General features: G+C 40.8%; 1 long non-coding RNA gene across 1 annotated transcript; it reads left to right on the plus strand.

Moving 5' to 3' along the window:
• The first annotated feature begins 907 nt into the window (after nt 1-907).
• Nucleotides 908-18,181, plus strand: LOC117528993. The gene is made up of 4 exons (XR_004565916.1): nt 908-997; nt 3,732-3,736; nt 6,178-6,184; nt 18,170-18,181. It is a non-coding gene; the product is annotated as an uncharacterized LOC117528993 (long non-coding RNA).
• Nucleotides 18,182-20,528: the final 2,347 nt, after the last annotated feature.

The following is a 20,528-nucleotide window of genomic DNA, read 5'->3' on the forward strand; positions in this document are numbered from 1 at the left end:
TTGTGCTGAGAACAGTCTGGATGGGTCTTTTTATTCAAAAAAGATCTGGAATACTGATTTGTCTGACCACAGTACACATTTCCACTGTGTGATGATCCAACCAAGATGAGTCCGATCCCAGAGACATTGATGCTACTTCTGGAAAAGGTTAGCAGACTTCTTCTTTTCACAGTAAAGTTTTATTCCTGTTTTCCTGACTGATAGTTTCTGCCTAACTTTAATCTGTTGTCACATATTCATTTACCAGTTAATTTATTGCTTTCTGTGCCTCACTGGGGCTCAAAGCCAAGCCCATCAGATCAGATGACTGGAGAAGTGTTACTGTTATTTTGGAAACACTGCAAACTTTGAAGAGGTCCAACCCACGCCTGCTACATTCCAATCTAACTGTAGCATTATGACAAAAACAGGAATCCCGCTGCCCAGACAGGAGATCAAACCAGCAATCACGGTTTAGAAATGTGTGTAGTGTTACATTTCAGTATTGTCTGTGACATCTGGCACGTTAAATACATGGCATTTTTCTTCTGGAACAAATACTCTTCAAATTTGTAAGATAGTATCTATAGCCCTTCCAGCAACTATGCATTTTGTATTTTCAGCAGACTTTGGATGATGCTGCACTACTACACAGATGCACCTCAAAGTGCAACAAGCAGATCTGCTGCTTGCTGTTTCCCTGCTGCAGACAGCAGAACACTAAATGTGTCACCCTCCTGCTAATGGAGCATTTTCCTGGATGCTCTTTGCAACATCCAGGAAAATGTAAATCTCCCCTTTAAGAAAGGCCCACAAGTTGTCAGTAGGGTTTAAGTCATTATTCATCTTTAAGGCCTTTGCTGACTCACCAAGCAGTAGAGAACTTTGACGCATGTGATGGACCACTGTCCTCCATAAACGTCATGGTCTTCTTGAATGATGCAGACTTGTTCCTGCACCACTGCTTCAAGAAAGTATCTTCTAAAAACTGCCAGTAGGTTTGGGAGTTGATTTTAAAGTGAAACTGACATGGTTTTTTGCTTAACGTAACCAGTGATGCCGGGAACATTTAAGCATTTTAAGCATTTTTTAAAAATGTTGATGATAATTAATATTCACAGTTTTCAGCTAGTTGACAGTAGGGCTGTACAATATGGCCAAATTATCATATCTCAATATTGTCATATCAATATGATATATGACTATGTTTCACACAAAGTGCAGCAACAGTGAAAATTAAACATTCTTAAACAAAACAGTAATAATCAATCAATCAATTTTTTTTATATAGCGCCAAATCACAACAAACAGTTGCCCCAAGGCGCTTTATATTGTAAGGCAAGGCCATACAATAATTATGTAAAACCCCAACGGTCACAACGACCCCCTGTGAGCAAGCACTTGGCTACAGTGGGAAGGAAAAACTCCCTTTTAACAGGAAGAAACCTCCAGCAGAACCAGGCTCAGGGAGGGGCAGGCTTCTGCTGGGACTGGTTGGGGCTGAGGGAGAGAACCAGGAAAAAGACATGCTGTGGAGGGGAGCAGAGATCGATCACTAATGATTAAATGCAGAGTGGTGCATACAGAGCAAAAAGAGAAAGAAACAGTGCATCATGGGAACCCCCCAGCAGTCTAAGTCTATAGCAGCATAACTAAGGGATGGTTCAGGGTCACCTGATCCAGCCCTAACTATAAGCTTTAGCAAAAAGGAAAGTTTTAAGCCTAATCTTAAAAGTAGAGAGGGTGTCTGTCTCCCTGATCTGAATTGGGAGCTGGTTCCACAGGAGAGGAGCCTGAAAGCTGAAGGCTCTGCCTCCCATTCTACTCTTACAAACCCTAGGAACTACAAGTAAGCCTGCAGTCTGAGAGCGAAGCGCTCTATAGGGGTGATATGGTACTACGAGGTCCCTAAGATAAGATGGGACCTGATTATTCAAAACCTTATAAGTAAGAAGAAGAATTTTAAATTCTATTCTAGAATTAACAGGAAGCCAATGAAGAGAGGCCAATATGGGTGAGATATGCTCTCTCCTTCTAGTCCCCGTCAGTACTCTAGCTGCAGCATTTTGAATTAACTGAAGGCTTTTTAGGGAACTTTTAGGACAACCTGATAATAATGAATTACAATAGTCCAGCCTAGAGGAAATAAATGCATGAATTAGTTTTTCAGCATGACTCTGAGACAAGACCTTTCTGATTTTAGAGATATTGCGTAAATGCAAAAAAGCAGTCCTACATATTTGTTTAATATGCGCTTTGAATGACATATCCTGATCAAAAATGACTCCAAGATTTCTCACAGTATTACTAGAGGTCAGGGTAATGCCATCCACAGTAAGGATCTGGTTAGACACCATGTTTCTAAGATTTGTGGGGCCAAGTACAATAACTTCAGTTTTATCTGAGTTTAAAAGCAGGAAATTAGAGGTCATCCATGTCTTTATGTCTGTAAGACAATCCTGCAGTTTAGCTAATTGGTGTGTGTCCTCTGGCTTCATGGATAGATAAAGCTGGGTATCATCTGCGTAACAATGAAAATTTAAGCAATACCATCTAATAATACTGCCTAAGGGAAGCATGTATAAAGTGAATAAATTGGTCCTAGCACAGAACCTTGTGGAACTCCATAATTAACTTTAGTCTGTGAAGAAGATTCCCCATTTACATGAACAAATTGTAATCTATTAGACAAATATGATTCAAACCACCGCAGCGCAGTGCCTTTAATACCTATGGCATGCTCTAATCTCTGTAATAAAATTTTATGGTCAACAGTATCAAAAGCAGCACTGAGGTCTAACAGAACAAGCACAGAGATGAGTCCACTGTCCGAGGCCATAAGAAGATCATTTGTAACCTTCACTAATGCTGTTTCTGTACTATGATGAATTCTAAAACCTGACTGAAACTCTTCAAATAGACCATTCCTCTGCAGATGATCAGTTAATTGTTTTACAACTACCCTTTCAAGAATTTTTGAGAGAAAGAAGGTTGGAGATTGGCCTATAATTAGCTAAGATAGCTGGGTCATGTGATGGCTTTTTAAGTAATGGTTTAATTACTGCCACCTTAAAAGCCTGTGGTACATAGCCAACTAACAAAGATAGATTGATCATATTTAAGATCGAAGCATTAAATAATGGTAGGGCTTCCTTGAGCAGCCTGGTAGGAATGGGGTCTAATAAACATGTTGATGGTTTGGATGAAGTAACTAATGAAAATAACTCAGAACAATCGGAGAGAAAGAGTCTAACCAAATACCGGCATCACTGAAAGCAGCCAAAGATAACGATACGTCTTTGGGATGGTTATGAGTAATTTTTTCTCTAATAGTTAAAATTTTGTTAGCAAAGAAAGTCATGAAGTCATTACTAGTTAAAGTTAATGGAATACTCAGCTCAATAGAGCTCTGACTCTTTGTCAGCCTGCCTACAGTGCTGAAAAGAAACCTGGGGTTGTTCTTATTTTCTTCAATTAGTGATGAGTAGAAAGATGTCCTAGCTTTACGGAGGGCTTTTTTATAGAGCAACAGACTCTTTTTCCAGGCTAAGTGAAGATCTTCTAAATTAGTGAGACGCCATTTCCTCTCCAACTTACGGGTTATCTGCTTTAAGCTATGAGTTTGTGAGTTATACCACGGAGTCAGGCACTTCTGATTTAAAGCTCTCTTTTTTAGAGGAGCTACAGCATCCAAAGTTGTCTTTAATGAGGATGTAAAACTATTGACGAGATACTCTATCTCACTTACAGAGTTTAGGTAGCTACTCTGCACTGTGTTGGTATATGGCATTAGAGAACATAAAGAAGGAATCATATCCTTTAACCTAGTTACAGCGCTTTCTGAAAGACTTCTAGTGTAATGAAACTTATTCCCCACTGCTGGGTAGTCCATCAGAGTAAATGTAAATGTTATTAAGAAATGATCAGACAGAAGGGAGTTTTCAGGGAATACTGTTAAGTCTTCTATTTCCATACCATAAGTCAGAACAAGATCTAAGATATGATTAAAGTGGTGGGTGGACTCATTTACTTTTTGAGCAAAGCCAATAGAGTCTAATAATAGATTAAATGCAGTGTTGAGGCTGTCATTCTCAGCATCTGTGTGGATGTTAAAATCGCCCACTATAATTATCTTATCTGAGCTAAGCACTAAGTCAGACAAAAGGTCTGAAAATTCACAGAGAAACTCACAGTAATGACCAGGTGGACGATAGATAATAACAAAACTGGTTTTTGGGACTTCCAATTTGGATGGACAAGACTAAGAGTCAAGCTTTCAGATGAATTAAAGCTCTGTCTGGGTTTTTGATTAATTAATAAGCTGGAATGGAAGATTGCTGCTAATCCTCCGCCCCGGCCCGTGCTACGAGCATTCTGACAGTTAGTGTGACTCGGGGGTGTTGACTCATTTAAACTAACATATTCATCCTGCTGTAACCAGGTTTCTGTAAGGCAGAATAAATCAATATGTTGATCAATTATTATATCATTTACCAACAGGGACTTAGAAGAGAGAGACCTAATGTTTAATAGACCACATTTAACTGTTTTAGTCTGTGGTGCAGTTGAAGGTGCTATATTATTTTTTCTTTTTGAATTTTTATGCTTAAATAGATTTTTGCTGGTTATTGGTAGTCTGGGAGCAGGCACCGTCTCTACGGGGATGGGGTAATGAGGGGATGGCAGGGGGAGAGAAGCTGCAGAGAAGTGTGTAAGACTACAACTCTGCTTCCTGGTCCCAACCCTGGATAGTCACGGTTTGGAGGATTTAAGAAAATTGTCCAGATTTCTAGAAATGAGAGCTGCTCCATCCAAAGTGGGATGGATGCCGTCTCTCCTAACAAGACCAGGTTTTCCCCAGAAGCTTTGCCAATTATCTATGAAGCCCACCTCATTTTTCGGACACCACTCAGACAGCCAGCAATTCAAGGAGAACATGCGGCTAAACATGTCACTCCCGGTCTGATTGGGGAGGGGCCCAGGGAAAACTACAGAGTCCGACATTGTTTTTGCAAAGTTACACACCGATTTAATGTTAATTTTAGTGACCTCCGATTGGCGTAACCGGGTGTCATTACTGCCGACGTGAATTACAATCTTACCAAATTTACGCTTAGCCTTAGCCAGCAGTTTCAAATTTCCTTCAATGTCGCCTGCTCTGGCCCCCGGAAGACAATTGACTATGGTTGCTGGTGTCGCTAACTTCACATTTCGCAAAACAGAGTCGCCAATAACCAGAGTTTGATCCTCGGCGGGTGTGTCGTCGAGTGGGGAAAAACGGTTAGAGATGTGAACGGGTTGGCGGTGTACACGGGGCTTCTGTTTAGGGCTACGCTTCCTCCTCACAGTCACCCAGTCGGCCTGCTTTCCCGGCTGCTTGGGATCTGCCAGGGGGTAACTAACGGCGGCTAAGCTACCTTGGTCCGCACCGACTACAGGGGCCTGGCTAGCTGTAGAATTTTCCACGGTGCGGAGCCGAGTCTCCAATTCGCCCAGCCTGGCCTCCAAAGCTACGAATAAGCTACACTTATTACAAGTACCGTTACTGCTAAAGGAGGCCGAGGAATAACTAAACATTTCACACCCAGAGCAGAAAAGTGCGGGAGAGACAGGAGAAGCCGCCATGCTAAATCGGCTAAGAGCTAGTAGCTACGCTAAGCTAGCGGATTCCTAAAAACACGCAAAGTGAATAATGTGTAAATAATTTAGAGGTGATTCAGCAGAAGGAGTGCTTTAGTTAAGGCACGTAAAGATTACACTGGGAAACAAATCGTAATCTAGATAACTAGATCAATCTAACTGCGCAGATTAAACAGCTAACAGATACAGAAAAACATCGCTGTGCTCCGGAACAGGAAGTGATACAATACCGCAGTGAGAGCCAACCACCAGTAGAGGCAATAATACCATACTCAGTTTGCACTCATCATAAGGTTAGGATAAAAAGTATTGTAACACTTGGTATTTCACACATTTTAATTTGTTTATGCCATTTCAAATACAAGAAATACAAAAAAAAAAAAAGAATAAAACCTTCTAAAATTATCTTACTCAAACTGAAAGCAAATCTCTAAAATGTGATAATACCTGTAAATAATGGACTTCATTTACATCAATTACGAATAAATACAAAATTTTCTTTCACCAAAACATCAAATCTAGGGTTTCATCTCAAATGTACTTTCTGGAAAACTGTAGCTTTAACGTTCAAGTCTTCTTTTTAAGAAAATCCTCTACACCACTTCATCAGGAAGCAGTATTTTATATTTTTTATTAATTTATATCAAGTTGTAGACATTTGCTTTCAGTTTGAGTTGAACGAAGATAACTTTAGATTTATTTATTTATTCATTTATTTATTTTGAAATGGCATAAACAAATTAAAACGTGAAATAGCAAGTGTTCCAATACTTTTGAGGGCAGTTGAGAAACACTCAGTGGCATGTGTATTTATAAGTGAAATGCATTGTTCTGTGTCACTGATTATGGTTATTTAAAAATAAATCCTTCAGAGTGCAAAATTAAGAGGTTACACAGGTTTTATACAGAACTCAGGAGGAATAAATTAGCTGTATTTCTTTTCAGCCTGAGTGTCTTCACGTTATATCTCATATAAGCCAATCAGCTGATGTCTGCTTATTTCATTCATTAAAGTCACCGGAGAAACATGTATATAAGGCAACCCAAATTAAAGGAGAAATGCTGCTTTTAACAACCTGAACCTCATTTATGGCATAACATATGGTAATTTATTCACCGATATAACTCTGGTGTAATTTGGAGTCCGTGGTTCAAACGAGTTATTCAGGTTCAAATCTGGGTCAAACATTTTTCTTCTTCTACTAAGATGGATTATAACTTCTTGTGGGACACATCACCAACTACTATACAGGAGGGACCTAGCAGTCAGTATGTGTCACCGATTTCAAAATGCAGCTCTTTTCCACCAGACGTGCGGTGCCATGACGTCAATCATCTGTGTCCAGTCAGATTTCAGAGAGGTCCGGCACAACCCTTGCCTCCACTGTAGCTCCACCCATGCCAGAAAGTGTTAAACATTTGACATTTCCTGTTTCACTCTGGACTCAAAATTTGGCACTTCTTATTTCAGTCTCAAATTGTCACTCAGTTCCCGTGAGATCCCACGAGATCTTGTCTGTCAATCCAGGAAATATTGATCCAGGAAGTGTTTAACATTTGACATTTCCTATTTCACTGTGGATTCAAAATTTGGCACTTCCTGTTTCAGTCTCAACTTGCCACTCAATTCCCGTGAGATCTTGCGAGATCTCGTCTGTCAATACAGGAAGTGTTCAACTTATGACATTTCCTGTTTCACTGTGGACTCAAAATCTTGCAGTTACTGTTTGGGACTCAGTGTACCATGAGCGAGCTTTGCGCCACTGCACAGCGCTTTGCACATATAATAATAATTATTATTATTATTTCAACAACTAAAATGTTTAGAGAGAATTTAAATGTTAGAAAAATGTTAAAATAATTTATACATTTAATACATTAATTTATACATTAATACATTTATAAACAATATTGGTTAGAAATTGTAATTTTTTTTTTCATTACAGTGCTGTTAACACTTAAATCTGAGGTCAACAAAGATGTCTTTATTTTATTTTTTATAAAACAAGAATTTATTGTTATGGTTAGAGGTCCGGGTGGAACCGGCCCATATCAGACAATGAACCCAAATGCTAGGGAGCAGGACACGAGAAAGATTACAAAGGAAAAGATATTTATTGGTAGCAATAAAATAATGCTGCACTGGGGGTGCCTGCCTCCAATTCCCCTATTAGAGTGAACTGTCTTTCCTGGTGTTTCAGATGATTCCTGCGTCGCTCCCACACTGCCCTGGTCCCTGGTTCTGGCTACCTGCAGCAACGTCACTTTGGAACTCCTCGGCTCTCAGCTCAGCACGTGGCTCTACTACCCGCCAGTTATTTTCCTTCTTGTCTCAGTGGGATCCTGTTCTTGCTTGTCCCTGTCTGTGATATCTGTGCTATGATAAAAAACTGTTCCAAGAACTGTTTCTAAGAACTGCATGAACTCTAATATGAAACTGTACTGAGCCCAGCTGCATAAGTCCTACTTAATTGCAACTGCATCACAACACACAGCACTTGACCTCTGACCTCTGGATACATTATTACATTAATTTACATTATTAGGAACTGTGGATACAATTTATGAACTGTGAACCATTCCTGAACAGTGAACCTTATTTCCTAAGAAGAGAATATTATTTCTAAGCCTCTGAAGAATCCTGTGTTAAGCCTTTTATGAACAGTGACTGTTTAGTGGCTTCAGTGTTACGAGTGCATTCACTCACCATCTGTGTCTTCATTCCTCCGAGTTCCTGGTCTCGGAGGTAAGCATTCCACCTGGTCCTGGTATCTGAACCCCTTCCTCAGTTTATTCTCAAGACTGGCTTGGGATACTGCAGCTCCCTATTTTCACCGCCAGGAGGCGGGACATCTCTCCATTCTGGAGGCACCCCCAGCGAGGCATAATTTATGTTATTTGTACCAATAAATATCTTTTCTGTTGTACTCATTCCCCTGTCCTTCTCCCTAGCATTTGGGTCCATTGCCTGAAACGGTCCGGTTCTGTCCCGGACCTCTAACCATAACACTTGGTCCCAAATAACACACTAAACACGCTATAAACAGACAGTTTTATAAGATTTGAAATTTCCTGTATGAAGTTGCACCTTTAAAACTTCCCGTTGAAACGGAGGGCGCATGTGATGTTCCTCCAGGAACGCTTAGCTTCAATCATGGTTGTATCTCTGTTGTACTTGCTCCTTTTGCCTTCAGATTAATTAGGCTCAAACCTGTCAGATCACCAAGTTGATCACCAGCCACCATGTTGTCTTCTATGTTAATGTATGAAGTGTCTATTTAAAACAAACTTTCAGACACTTTCAGAGGTCCATCCATCAAGACTCACTGTCATTTCATTTCATCTTTCCATAAAACCTTTGAAAAATCTCTCTTTAGGTATTTGTTGGCCCAATCTTGATGTTTCAGCTTGTAAATCTTATTCAGTGATTGATCATCTTTCAGCCTTCCTTACCTTAACCATGTCTCTGAGCACTGAACACCTTCTGACTTCTAGACAGTCCAGTTTGGTTGCACTTCTGGAATATGGTGGTATTAGAGAATAATGGGTCCTGGAAGCATCATGTTTAGTTCTTCTCAAGTCTTGCGGTTAATTTTCCATCTTTTCCTCTCCTCACATTTCTTCTTTGAAAAAAATGTTTGATTGTTCGCTGATCATGCCTCAGTATCATAGCTATTTCTAGAGTAAAGCATCCCTCCCTCTGAAAGGCATTTTCAGTGTATGTTAATCACTTTTTTGGCACATCTTGCTGGAGGTAAAGAAGCTGTCTAATAGCTATGCACACCTTGATACAGGGTGTTACTCACTGTAGGACCACACCCTCCCTCATTACACATTACATTGCCCAAATACATTTTGCCTGGGAATGCTTAAATCCAATATATAGCTTGGAGTTGGAAAACATGCATAGAAATAAGAATTCTCATTTGCTTAATAATTGTGCTTACAGCGAAGTTGCTGGATCTGTAATAAATTGCATGTCTGACCAGTCAAAACACTTCCAGACCAGCCTCAGTGTACCATTACCTACATGTACGATATCTTTACCAGGGTGGCAGCTATAACCAGGTAGGGGTGAATGAAGGCTTACACAGGGGTCAATGTATAAAAATATTCAAATCATTTAAAAAAATGAGCACCACGTTATTTACTTGGAAAGATATTCCCAAAAAAGCATAGATTGTGCTAAAGTCTAAAGGTATGGGGTAAAAACAGCAAAAAATGTGACAAAGGCTGGTTTCAGGTTTCTCAGGGGTCCAAAATCAAAGTTGCTCCAATTTTGAAGAAAATGGTTTAAATTATTGGTTGAGCTAATAGAAATTAAGTATGTCATCATTTTGATTCTAAAGGAGACCAGTATGTTTGCCTTTAACAACCTTCTCATGTTGTTTGTATTTGGTCCAGAGTTTAGACACAGCTGACTGTGAACAACCAACATCTTTTGCAACATTGCATGATGATTTACTCTCTTTTAACTGTTTGATAATCCTCTCCTTTGTTTCAATTGACATCTCTCGTGTTGGAGCCATGATTCATGTCAGTCCACTTGGTGCAACAACTCTCCAAGGTGTGTTCACTCCTTTTTAGATGCAGACTAACGAGCAGATCTGATATGATGCAGGTGTTAGTTTTGGGGATGAAAATTTACAGGGTGATTCCATAATTTTTTCCTCAGAATTGAGTGATTCCATATTTTTTTCCTCTGCTTGGTCTAAAAAAGTAACCATTACTGACTGCCACAATCTTTTTTCTTGATTTCTTATAGTGTTTCTTAAAGCCAGAAAGTTGCCATTTGAAATGACTTTAGTTTTGTGTCATGTCTGTGATCTGCTTTTTTTCTACAAAATTAAACAACTGAATGAACATCCTCCGAGGCCGGTGATTCCATAATTTTTGCCAGGGGTTGTACTACGGTTCCACATCTGTGGATCAAATCTTTGCAAACAACTTAGATACAGTGTGTGTGATTGTAGATCTTTGTGATGTCATGAAGTAAGAATAATTGTTTTCCCCTTTGATATTTTTCTTTTTCATTAAATCGACATGAAAGAATTTTGGGTCCCATTGTGGGAGGTTTGACTCAGACCTCAATCAGCTCCGGTATGACCTGAGGAATCCTTTCCAGTACTTGGTGATGACACAGAAACAGCAGGATGTGAGCACCTAACCTCTGTTCACCAGCTGGTTTCCAACTCATTATCTCCACAGTGTGTGTTCTTCCTCTTAAATTAGAGGAATCAAGAAATACAAAGGCCAAAAACATAAAAGCATATCATGGCAGAGGTACAGAATCTGCTCCTTTACAAAACTGACATTTATACTGTAATTAACCAATCCATGTTCAGCAGCTGTTACGAGAGCAACTGTGGCTTTTGGGGATGATGGTAAAAATCAAGTGGTAAGATTCACTGTGCTCAGGTGAAGCCCTACCAGATGAAGAAAAAGTTGCACTTCCTTGACTGACCACTTGAGGCTGGCTACAAAAGCGTGGAGGTTCTCATTCAATTTCCAGACAGAGCAAAAATAAACATGTTTACAGCCTGGTACAAAAAAAACATTTTGGTCTCTAGATAGTTTCTCCCTCCATGACAGCTGCATAGAGGGTGAAATTTTTTTAACTTATTAGTTTTGGGTAACCATATTTTGATCACCGAAAAACCAGGACACTCAACCTGGCAATGTTGGGAAGGTGTCGTAGCACGGACCCACAACAGGGGGCGCAAAGGAACGGACAATGAATAAGCCAATAAGTAACAATTTAATGTTGTGACAACACACAACTAAACACACAAAATATATATAGTCAATTACAGGGTGTCTGTCTCCCTGATCTGAATTGGGAGCTGGTTCCACAGGAGAGGAGCCTGAAAGCTGAAGGCTCTGCCTCCCATTCTACTCTTACAAACCCTAGGAACTACAAGTAAGCCTGCAGTCTGAGAGCGAAGCGCTCTATTGGGGTGATATGGTACTACGAGGTCCCTAAGATAAGATGGGACCTGATTATTCAAAACCTTAAAGTAAGAAGAAGAATTTTAAATTCTATTCTAGAATTAACAGGAAGCCAATGAAGAGAGGCCAATATGGGTGAGATATGCTCTCTCCTTCTAGTCCCCGTCAGTACTCTAGCTGCAGCATTTTGAATTAACTGAAGGCTTTTTAGGGAACTTTTAGGACAACCTGATAATAATGAATTACAATAGTCCAGCCTAGAGGAAATAAATGCATGAATTAGTTTTTCAGCATCACTCTGAGACAAGACCTTTCTGATTTTAGAGATATTGCGTAAATGCAAAAAAGCACTCCTGCATATTTGTTTAATACGCGCTTTGAATGACATATCCTGATCAAAAATGACTCCAAGATTTCTCACAGTATTACTAGAGGTCAGGGTAATGCCATCCAGAGTAAGGATCTGGTTAGACACCATGTTTCTAAGATTTGTGGGGCCAAGTACAATAACTTCAGTTTTATCTGAGTTTAAAAGCAGGAAATTAGAGGTCATCCATGGCCATAAGAAGATCATTTGTAACCTTCACTAATGCTGTTTCTGTACTATGATGAATTCTAAAACCTGACTGAAACTCTTCAAATAGACCATTCCTCTGCAGATGATCAGTTAGCTGTTTTACAACTACCCTTTCAAGAATTTTTGAGAGAAAAGGAAGGTTGGAGATTGGCCTATAATTAGCTAAGATAGCTGGGTCAAGTGATGGCTTTTTAAGTAATGGTTTAATTACTGCCACTTTAAAAGCCTGTGGTACATAGCCAACTAATAAAGATAGATTGATCATATTTAAGATCGAAGCATTAAATAATGGTAGGGCTTCCTTGAGCAGCCTGGTAGGAATGGGGTCTAATAAACATGTTGATGGTTTGGATGAAGTAACTAATGAAAATAACTCAGAACAATCGGAGAGAAAGAGTCTAACCAAATACCGGCATCACTGAAAGCAGCCAAAGATAACGATACGTCTTTGGGATGGTTATGAGTAATTTTTTCTCTAATAGTTAAAATTTTGTTAGCAAAGAAAGTCATGAAGTCATTACTAGTTAAATTTAATGGAATACTCAGCTCAATAGAGCTCTGACTCTTTGTCAGCCTGGCTACAGTGCTGAAAAGAAACCTGGGGTTGTTCTTATTTTCTTCAATTAGTGATGAGTAGAAAGATGTCCTAGCTTTACGGAGGGCTTTTTTATAGAGCAACAGACTCTTTTTCCAGGCTAAGTGAAGATCTTCTAAATTAGTGAGATGCCATTTCCTCTCCAACTTACGGGTTATCTGCTTTAAGCTGCGAGTTTGTGAGTTATACCACGGAGTCAGGCACTTCTGATTTAAAGCTCTCTTTTTCAGAGGAGCTACAGCATCCAAAGTTGTCTTCAATGAGGATGTAAAACTATTGACGAGATGCTCTATCTCCCTTACAGAGTTTAGGTAGCTACTCTGCACTGTGTTGGTATATGGCATTAGAGAACATAAAGAAGGAATCTTATCCTCAATGCGGCTGCTTGCTGTTGTCTCGGGCTGTGTCTGTCATTTGGAGCATTTTATCACAAATGTGGAATCATATGGCCTGTTGTGTGGTGAAACGTCTTAGTGGATCATCTCAGACAGTGGTGTGCTGACATACTACATCAGTTTGGTTTATGAGCTGACTGCCTATTGTAGTGTAAAATACAATAAAACTACAAAAATCATGAATGCTGAGTTGCTACACAGCAATTAATATGATGTCATTATACGAGGTCTGTTAGAAAAGTATCGGACCTTTTTATTTTTTCAAAGACCTGATGGATTTGAATCACATGTGCTTGCATGAGCCAACCTTGAACCTTCATGCGCATGCATGAATTTTTTTCACGCCTGTTGATTGTGTCATTTGCTTGTAAGCAGCCTTTGTGTGAGGATGAGTGTAGTCTCTCTGCGTTTTTTCATTCCAAGGAAAAAGACGGAACGACTGGAGCAGCGCCGCATCAAATTTTGCCAGAAACTGGGCGACAGCCAGGTGGAAACCATTCGGATTATTCAGACAGCTTTCGGTGACGATCCTAATTGGCATCACACAGATTAAGGAGCGGTACAACCGGTTTAAAGACGTCCGCACAATGGTGGAGAGCGAGCCGCACTCCGGTCGGCTGAAAGATGAACTGTCGCCCTAGTCTGATGTCAAGAGAGCTCTGGAGCAGGTTTTCATGCAGGATGTCTCTGTACATTTCTGCATTCATCTCTCCCTCAATCCTGACTAGTCTCCCAGTTCTTGTCACTGAAAAACATCCCCACAGCATGATGCTGCCACCACCATTTTTCACTGTAGGGATGGTGCCTGGTTTCCTCCAAACATGCCGCAAACTCCAGACATGCTGCTATGTGTCTTTTACTAAGGAGTGGCTTCCATGATCATCGGGTTCCTGGTCACCTACCTAACTAAGGCCCTTCCCCTCTGATTTCTCAGTTTAGATGGGCGGCCAGCTCTAGGAGGAGTCCTGGTGGATACAAACTTTTTTCATTTACAGATGATGTGTGCTGTTATATTATAGTGGGCGATTTTAACATCCACACAGATGCTGAGAATGACAGCCTCAACACTGCATTTAATCTATTATTAGACTCTATTGGCTTTGCTCAAAAAGTAAATGAGTCCACCCACCACTTTAATCATATCTTAGATCTTGTTCTGACTTATGGTATGGAAATAGAAGACTTAACAGTATTCCCTGATAACTCCCTTCTGTCTGATCATTTCTTAATAACATTTACATTTACTCTGATGGACTACCCAGCAGTGGGGAATAAGTTTCATTACACTAGAAGTCTTTCAGAAAGCGCTGTAACTAGGTTTAAGGATATGATTCCTTCTTTATGTTCTCTAATGCCATATACCAACACAGTGCAGAGTAGCTACCTAAACTCTGTAAGGGAGATAGAGTATCTCGTCAATAGTTTTACATCCTCATTGAAGACAACTTTGGATGCTGTAGCTCCTCTGAAAAAGAGAGCTTTAAATCAGAAGTGTCTGACTCCGTGGTATAACTCACAAACTCGTAGCTTAAAGCAGATAACCCGTAAGTTGGAGAGGAAATGGCGTCTCACTAATTTAGAAGATCTTCACTTAGCCTGGAAAAAGAGTCTGTTGCTCTATAAAAAAGCCCTTCGTAAAGCTAGGACATCTTTCTACTCATCACTAATTGAAGAAAATAAGAACAACCCCAGGTTTCTTTTCAGCACTGTAGCCAGGCTGACAAAGAGTCAGAGCTCTATTGAGCTGAGTATTCCATTAACTTTAACTAGTAATGACTTCATGACTTTCTTTGCTAACAAAATTTTAACTATTAGAGAAAAAATTACTCATAACCATCCCAAAGACGTATCGTTATCTTTGGCTGCTTTCAGTGATGCCGGTATTTGGTTAGACTCTTTCTCTCCGATTGTTCTGTCTGAGTTATTCTCATTAGTTACTTCATCCAAACCATCAACATGTTTATTAGACCCCATTCCTACCAGGCTGCTCAAGGAAGCCCTACCATTATTTAATGCTTCGATCTTAAATATGATCAATCTATCTTTGTTAGTTGGCTATGTACCACAGGCTTTTAAGGTGGCAGTAATTAAACCATTACTTAAAAAGCCATCACTTGACCCAGCTATCTTAGCTAATTATAGGCCAATCTCCAACCTTCCTTTTCTCTCAAAAATTCTTGAAAGGGTAGTTGTAAAACAGCTAACTGATCATCTGCAGAGGAATGGTCTATTTGAAGAGTTTCAGTCAGGTTTTAGAATTCATCATAGTACAGAAACAGCATTAGTGAAGGTTACAAATGATCTTCTTATGGCCTCGGACAGTGGACTCATCTCTGTGCTTGTTCTGTTAGATCTCAGTGCTGCTTTTGATACTGTTGACCATAAAATTTTATTACAGAGATTAGAGCATGCCATAGGTATTAAAGGCACTGCGCTGCGGTGGTTTGAATCATATTTGTCTAATAGATTACAATTTGTTCATGTAAATGGGGAATCTTCTTCACAGACTAAAGTTAATTATGGAGTTCCACAAGGTTCTGTGCTAGGACCAATTTTATTCACTTTATACATGCTTCCCTTAGGCAGTATTATTAGACGGTATTGCTTAAATTTTCATTGTTACGCAGATGATACCCAGCTTTATCTATCCATGAAGCCAGAGGACACACACCAATTAGCTAAACTGCAGGATTGTCTTACAGACATAAAGACATGGATGACCTCTAATTTCCTGCTTTTAAACTCAGATAAAACTGAAGTTATTGTACTTGGCCCCACAAATCTTAGAAACATGGTGTCTAACCAGATCCTTACTCTGGATGGCATTACCCTGACCTCTAGTAATACTGTGAGAAATCTTGGAGTCATTTTTGATCAGGATATGTCATTCAAAGTGCATATTAAACAAATATGTAGGACTGCTTTTTTGCATTTACGCAATATCTCTAAAATCAGAAAGGTCTTGTCTCAGAGTGATGCTGAAAATCTAATTCATGCATTTATTTCCTCTAGGCTGGACTATTGTAATTCATTATTATCAGGTTGTCCTAAAAGTTCCCTAAAAAGCCTTCAGTTAATTCAAAATGCTGCAGCTAGAGTACTGACGGGGACTAGAAGGAGAGAGCATATCTCACCCATATTGGCCTCTCTTCATTGGCTTCCTGTTAATTCTAGAATAGAATTTAAAATTCTTCTTCTTACTTATAAGGTTTTGAATAATCAGGTCCCATCTTATCTTAGGGACCTCGTAGTACCATATTACCCCAATAGAGCGCTTCGCTCTCAGACTGCAGGCTTACTTGTAGTTCCTAGGGTTTGTAAGAGTAGAATGGGAGGCAGAGCCTTCAGCTTTCAGGCTCCTCTCCTGTGGAACCAGCTCCCAATTCAGATCAGGGAGACAGACACCCTCTCTACTTTTAAGATTAGGCTTAAAACTTTCCTTTTTGCTAAAGCTTATAGTTAGGGCTGGATCAGGTGACCCTGAACCATCCCTTAGTTATGCTGCTATAGACGTAGACTGCTGGGGGGTTCCCATGATGCACTGTTTCTTTTTCTTTTTGCTCTGTATGCACCACTCTGCATTTAATCATTAGTGATCGATCTCTGCTCCCCTCCACAGCATGTCTTTTTCCTGGTTCTCTCCCTCAGCCCCAACCAGTCCCAGCAGAAGACTGCCCCTCCCTGAGCCTGGTTCTGCTGGAGGTTTCTTCCTGTTAAAAGGGAGTTTTTCCTTCCCACTGTAGCCAAGTGCTTGCTCACAGGGGGTCGTTTTGACCGTTGGGGTTTTACATAATTATTGTATGGCCTTGCCTTACAATATAAAGCGCCTTGGGGCAACTGTTTGTTGTGATTTGGCGCTATATAAAAAAAATTGATTGATTGATTGATTGCTGTGCTCATTGGGACCTTCAAAGCAACAGGTGTGTGTCTTTCCAAATCTTGTCCAATCAGCTGAATTTAACCCAGGTGGACTCCAATGTAGAAACATCTCAAGGATGATAAGTGGAAACAGGATACACCTGAGCTCAATTTTGAGATTCATGGCAAAGGCTGTGAATAATTATGTTCATGTGATTTCTTAGTTGCGCAGCAGTGTGAAACTTGCTCATGGTGCATTGAGTCCCAAACAGGAACTGCCAAAATTTGAGTCAACAGTGAAACAGGAAATGTCAAATGTTGAACACTTCCTAGATCACCACTTCCTGGATTGACAATAGACGAGACCTCGTGGGATCTCATGGGATTTCAGTAGCAAGTTGAGACTGAAACAGAAAGTGCTAAACTTTGAGTCCACAATGAAATAGGAAATGTCAAATGTTGAACACTTCCTGCCATGGTTGGCACTCGAGGGGAGGCCAGGATGGCACTGGACTCCCTTGAAATCTGATTGGACACCCCAGGTGCCACCACAGATGATTGACATGTCACAGCACCACATGTCTGGTTAAAAATAGCCAGCTGCATTTTGAAATCGGTAACACATATTGTCTGCTAGGTTCCTCCTGTAAAGTAGTTGGTGCTGTGTACCACAAAAAGTTCTAATCCACTTTAGTAGAAGAAGAAAAATCTTTGAGCCAGATTTGAACCTGAACACATCCACCAAAGTTATATTGGTGAATAAACAAGCGTATTTTATGGCACAAATGAGCCCCAGGTTGTTAAAAGTGGCATTTCTCCTTTAATTCAGGTTATCTTATATATGCATGTTTCTCATGTGATTTTAGTGTTTCTGAGTGTTTCTCAATTGCCAAAACATAGCATTACTTATGTAACGCATCATCTTGGCTTTTATATTTTTAATAAATTTATATCATGTTTTAGAGATTTGCTTTCAGGTTAAGTTTATGGAAGATAATTTTAGAGTTTTTTTATTTTTTATATTTTCGTATTTCTTATATTTGAAATGCATTAACAGATTAAAATGTGTAAAATACCTTTAGCTGGCACCTTATCGTGGTGGAGGAGTTTGCATACCCAGATGATCCTAGGAGCTATGTTGTCGGGGGCTTTGTGCCCCTTGTAGGGTCTCCCAAGGCAAACAGGTCCTAGTTGACAGGTCAGACTAAGGGCAGTTCAGAAGCTCCCATGACCAGTAAAAAATCAAGGACCGAGACGTCGCCCGGTATGGCGGAGCCAGGGGCCCCACCCTGGAGCCAGGCCTGGGGTTGGGGCTCGCGCGCGAGTGCCTGGTGGTCGGGCCTTAGCCCAGGTGGCCCAACCGGGCTCAGCCCGAAAGAGTGACATGGGCCCACCCTCCTGTGGGTTCACCACCTGCAGAGGGGGTTCATGGCGGGTGGATGCAGAGAGGATTGGGTGGCAATCGAGGGTGGGAGGCCCGGCGGCCTGGTCCGCACTCACAGCCCCTGGCTCTTGGGATGTGGAATGTCACCTCGCTGGGGGGGAAAGAGCCTGAGCTTGTGCGGGAGGTTGAGAGATACCGACTAGAGATAGTCTGGCTCACCGCCATGCACAGCTTGGGCTCTGGTACCCAACTCCTGGAGAGCGACTGGATGCTCCACTTTTCTGGTGTTGCCCACGGGGAGAGGCGGAGAGCTGGGGTAGCATTGCTTATTGCTCCCCAGCTCAGTCGCCATGTGAACGAGAGGGTTGCGTCCCTACGCCTTCGGGTCAGGGACAGGTCTCTCACTATTGTCTCAGCCTACGGGCCAAGCGGCAGTGCAGAGTACCTGACCTTCTTGGAGTCCCTGGGAGGGGTAATAGATAGCGCTCCGACTGGTTCTCATGGGAGATTTCAATGCCCACGTGAGCGGCAACAGTGAGACCTGGAGGGGGGTGATCGGGAAGCACGGCCTCCCTGATCTGAACCTTAGTGTTTTACAGTTGTTGGATTTCTGTGCTAGTCACAGTTTGTCCATCACGAACACCATGTTGAAGCACAAGGGTGTCCGTAAGTGCACGTGGCACCAGGACACCCTGAGCCGGAGGTCGATGATCGACTTTGTAGTCGTATCATCTGACCTTTGGCCACGTGTCTCGGACGAGTGAAGAGAGGGGCAGAGCTGTCGACCGATCACCACCTGCTGGTGAGCAGGATCCGCTGGGAGGGGAGGAAGCCGGTCAGACCTGGCAGGCCCAAACGTATCATGAGGGTCTGCTGGGAACGACTGGCGAAACCCTCTGTCAGTGAGGTCTTCAACTCCCACCTCTGGGAGAGCTTCTCCCATGGGGGAGGTTATTATTATTTGGCCTGGTGACTGTTTGCAAATGACTCCACAATCACATGAAATTATGGCTTACTAGGGTTTATTGTCAACAAACATTACAATTTAAATATTTGTTCAAAAGAAGCACATATTTGGCTGAAAACGAGTGTAAAAATAGTTACATACAATTTGAAAGTATGTTAAAATACATCTAATCTAACATGGTGAAACATTAAAGTAAATAAGTGTCCAAGTTACATTGGACTGCAGTTTGAACAAACATCATTTTACATGCCAGTGTCCTGCACTGATCACATACTGTAGCACAGTGAATTAAAAAAAATGAACATACACATATAGTAAGTCAAATGTTACTCTACCTCCATTCCCTGAGTAACACTAAAACATGATTTATGATCCGTCAGCCTCCTCGTCACATCATGTTCATATTACAGGCTGAAGTGACATGAATCAATGTGTGTGTGTGGACGGTTTCTGTTCATGTCTCTCAGTGACTGTTAGCTGTCACACAAATCAGAATCAAATCGGGTCCTTTTGAGCGGTAATGTGAATGCGGACGAACTGACAGTGCTGGTTTAGAGTGTGGATTCTTTCTGAGAACTATACAGTGTTAATAACCAGAATAATGACAACAAGCACGACAGTAACAGTGATAAAAGCCTGTGGCTCTAAAAGGAAAGAGAACAGATTGTGACTAAAATAACAAACTGAATTTGCATCATGTTTGAGGTATTAGGTTTCCCTGCTCACAGAAAAGAGTTTTAGCACCTTAAAAATTCTGATGTGAAGCTCACTAATAATTCTTGAAGTTATGCCGTTAATTTAGAAAATCAGCGTCGGATTGATTGACATTTGACATAAATACAGTCAGTATTTTTCACATGATTATCAATCAGATGGTGCTGCATCTTTAATGTGGATTAATACGACTAAAGGGAAATATTTGGGCCATTCCCATTTGATTGGGGTCACCACACGGGATTCAGTAAGGATCCACATCTTGATTTGGAAGAAGTTTTACGCTGGAGTGCCTTTCTATCACAACTCTAGATGAAGGAGGAGCTTGGGTATGTGTGGGCTGGATCCCAGGGCTTCCTGCTGTATGGCAAGATCTGACTAGAATTTATTTAGAACATACAAATGAGGGAAAACCCCATTTATAAACAGCATGTGACAAATTGGAAAGCAAAAACCTGAATAGATGGAAA

This window comes from Thalassophryne amazonica, chromosome 17, assembly GCF_902500255.1.
Source record: "Thalassophryne amazonica chromosome 17, fThaAma1.1, whole genome shotgun sequence".
Classification (NCBI taxonomy): domain Eukaryota; kingdom Metazoa; phylum Chordata; class Actinopteri; order Batrachoidiformes; family Batrachoididae; genus Thalassophryne; species Thalassophryne amazonica.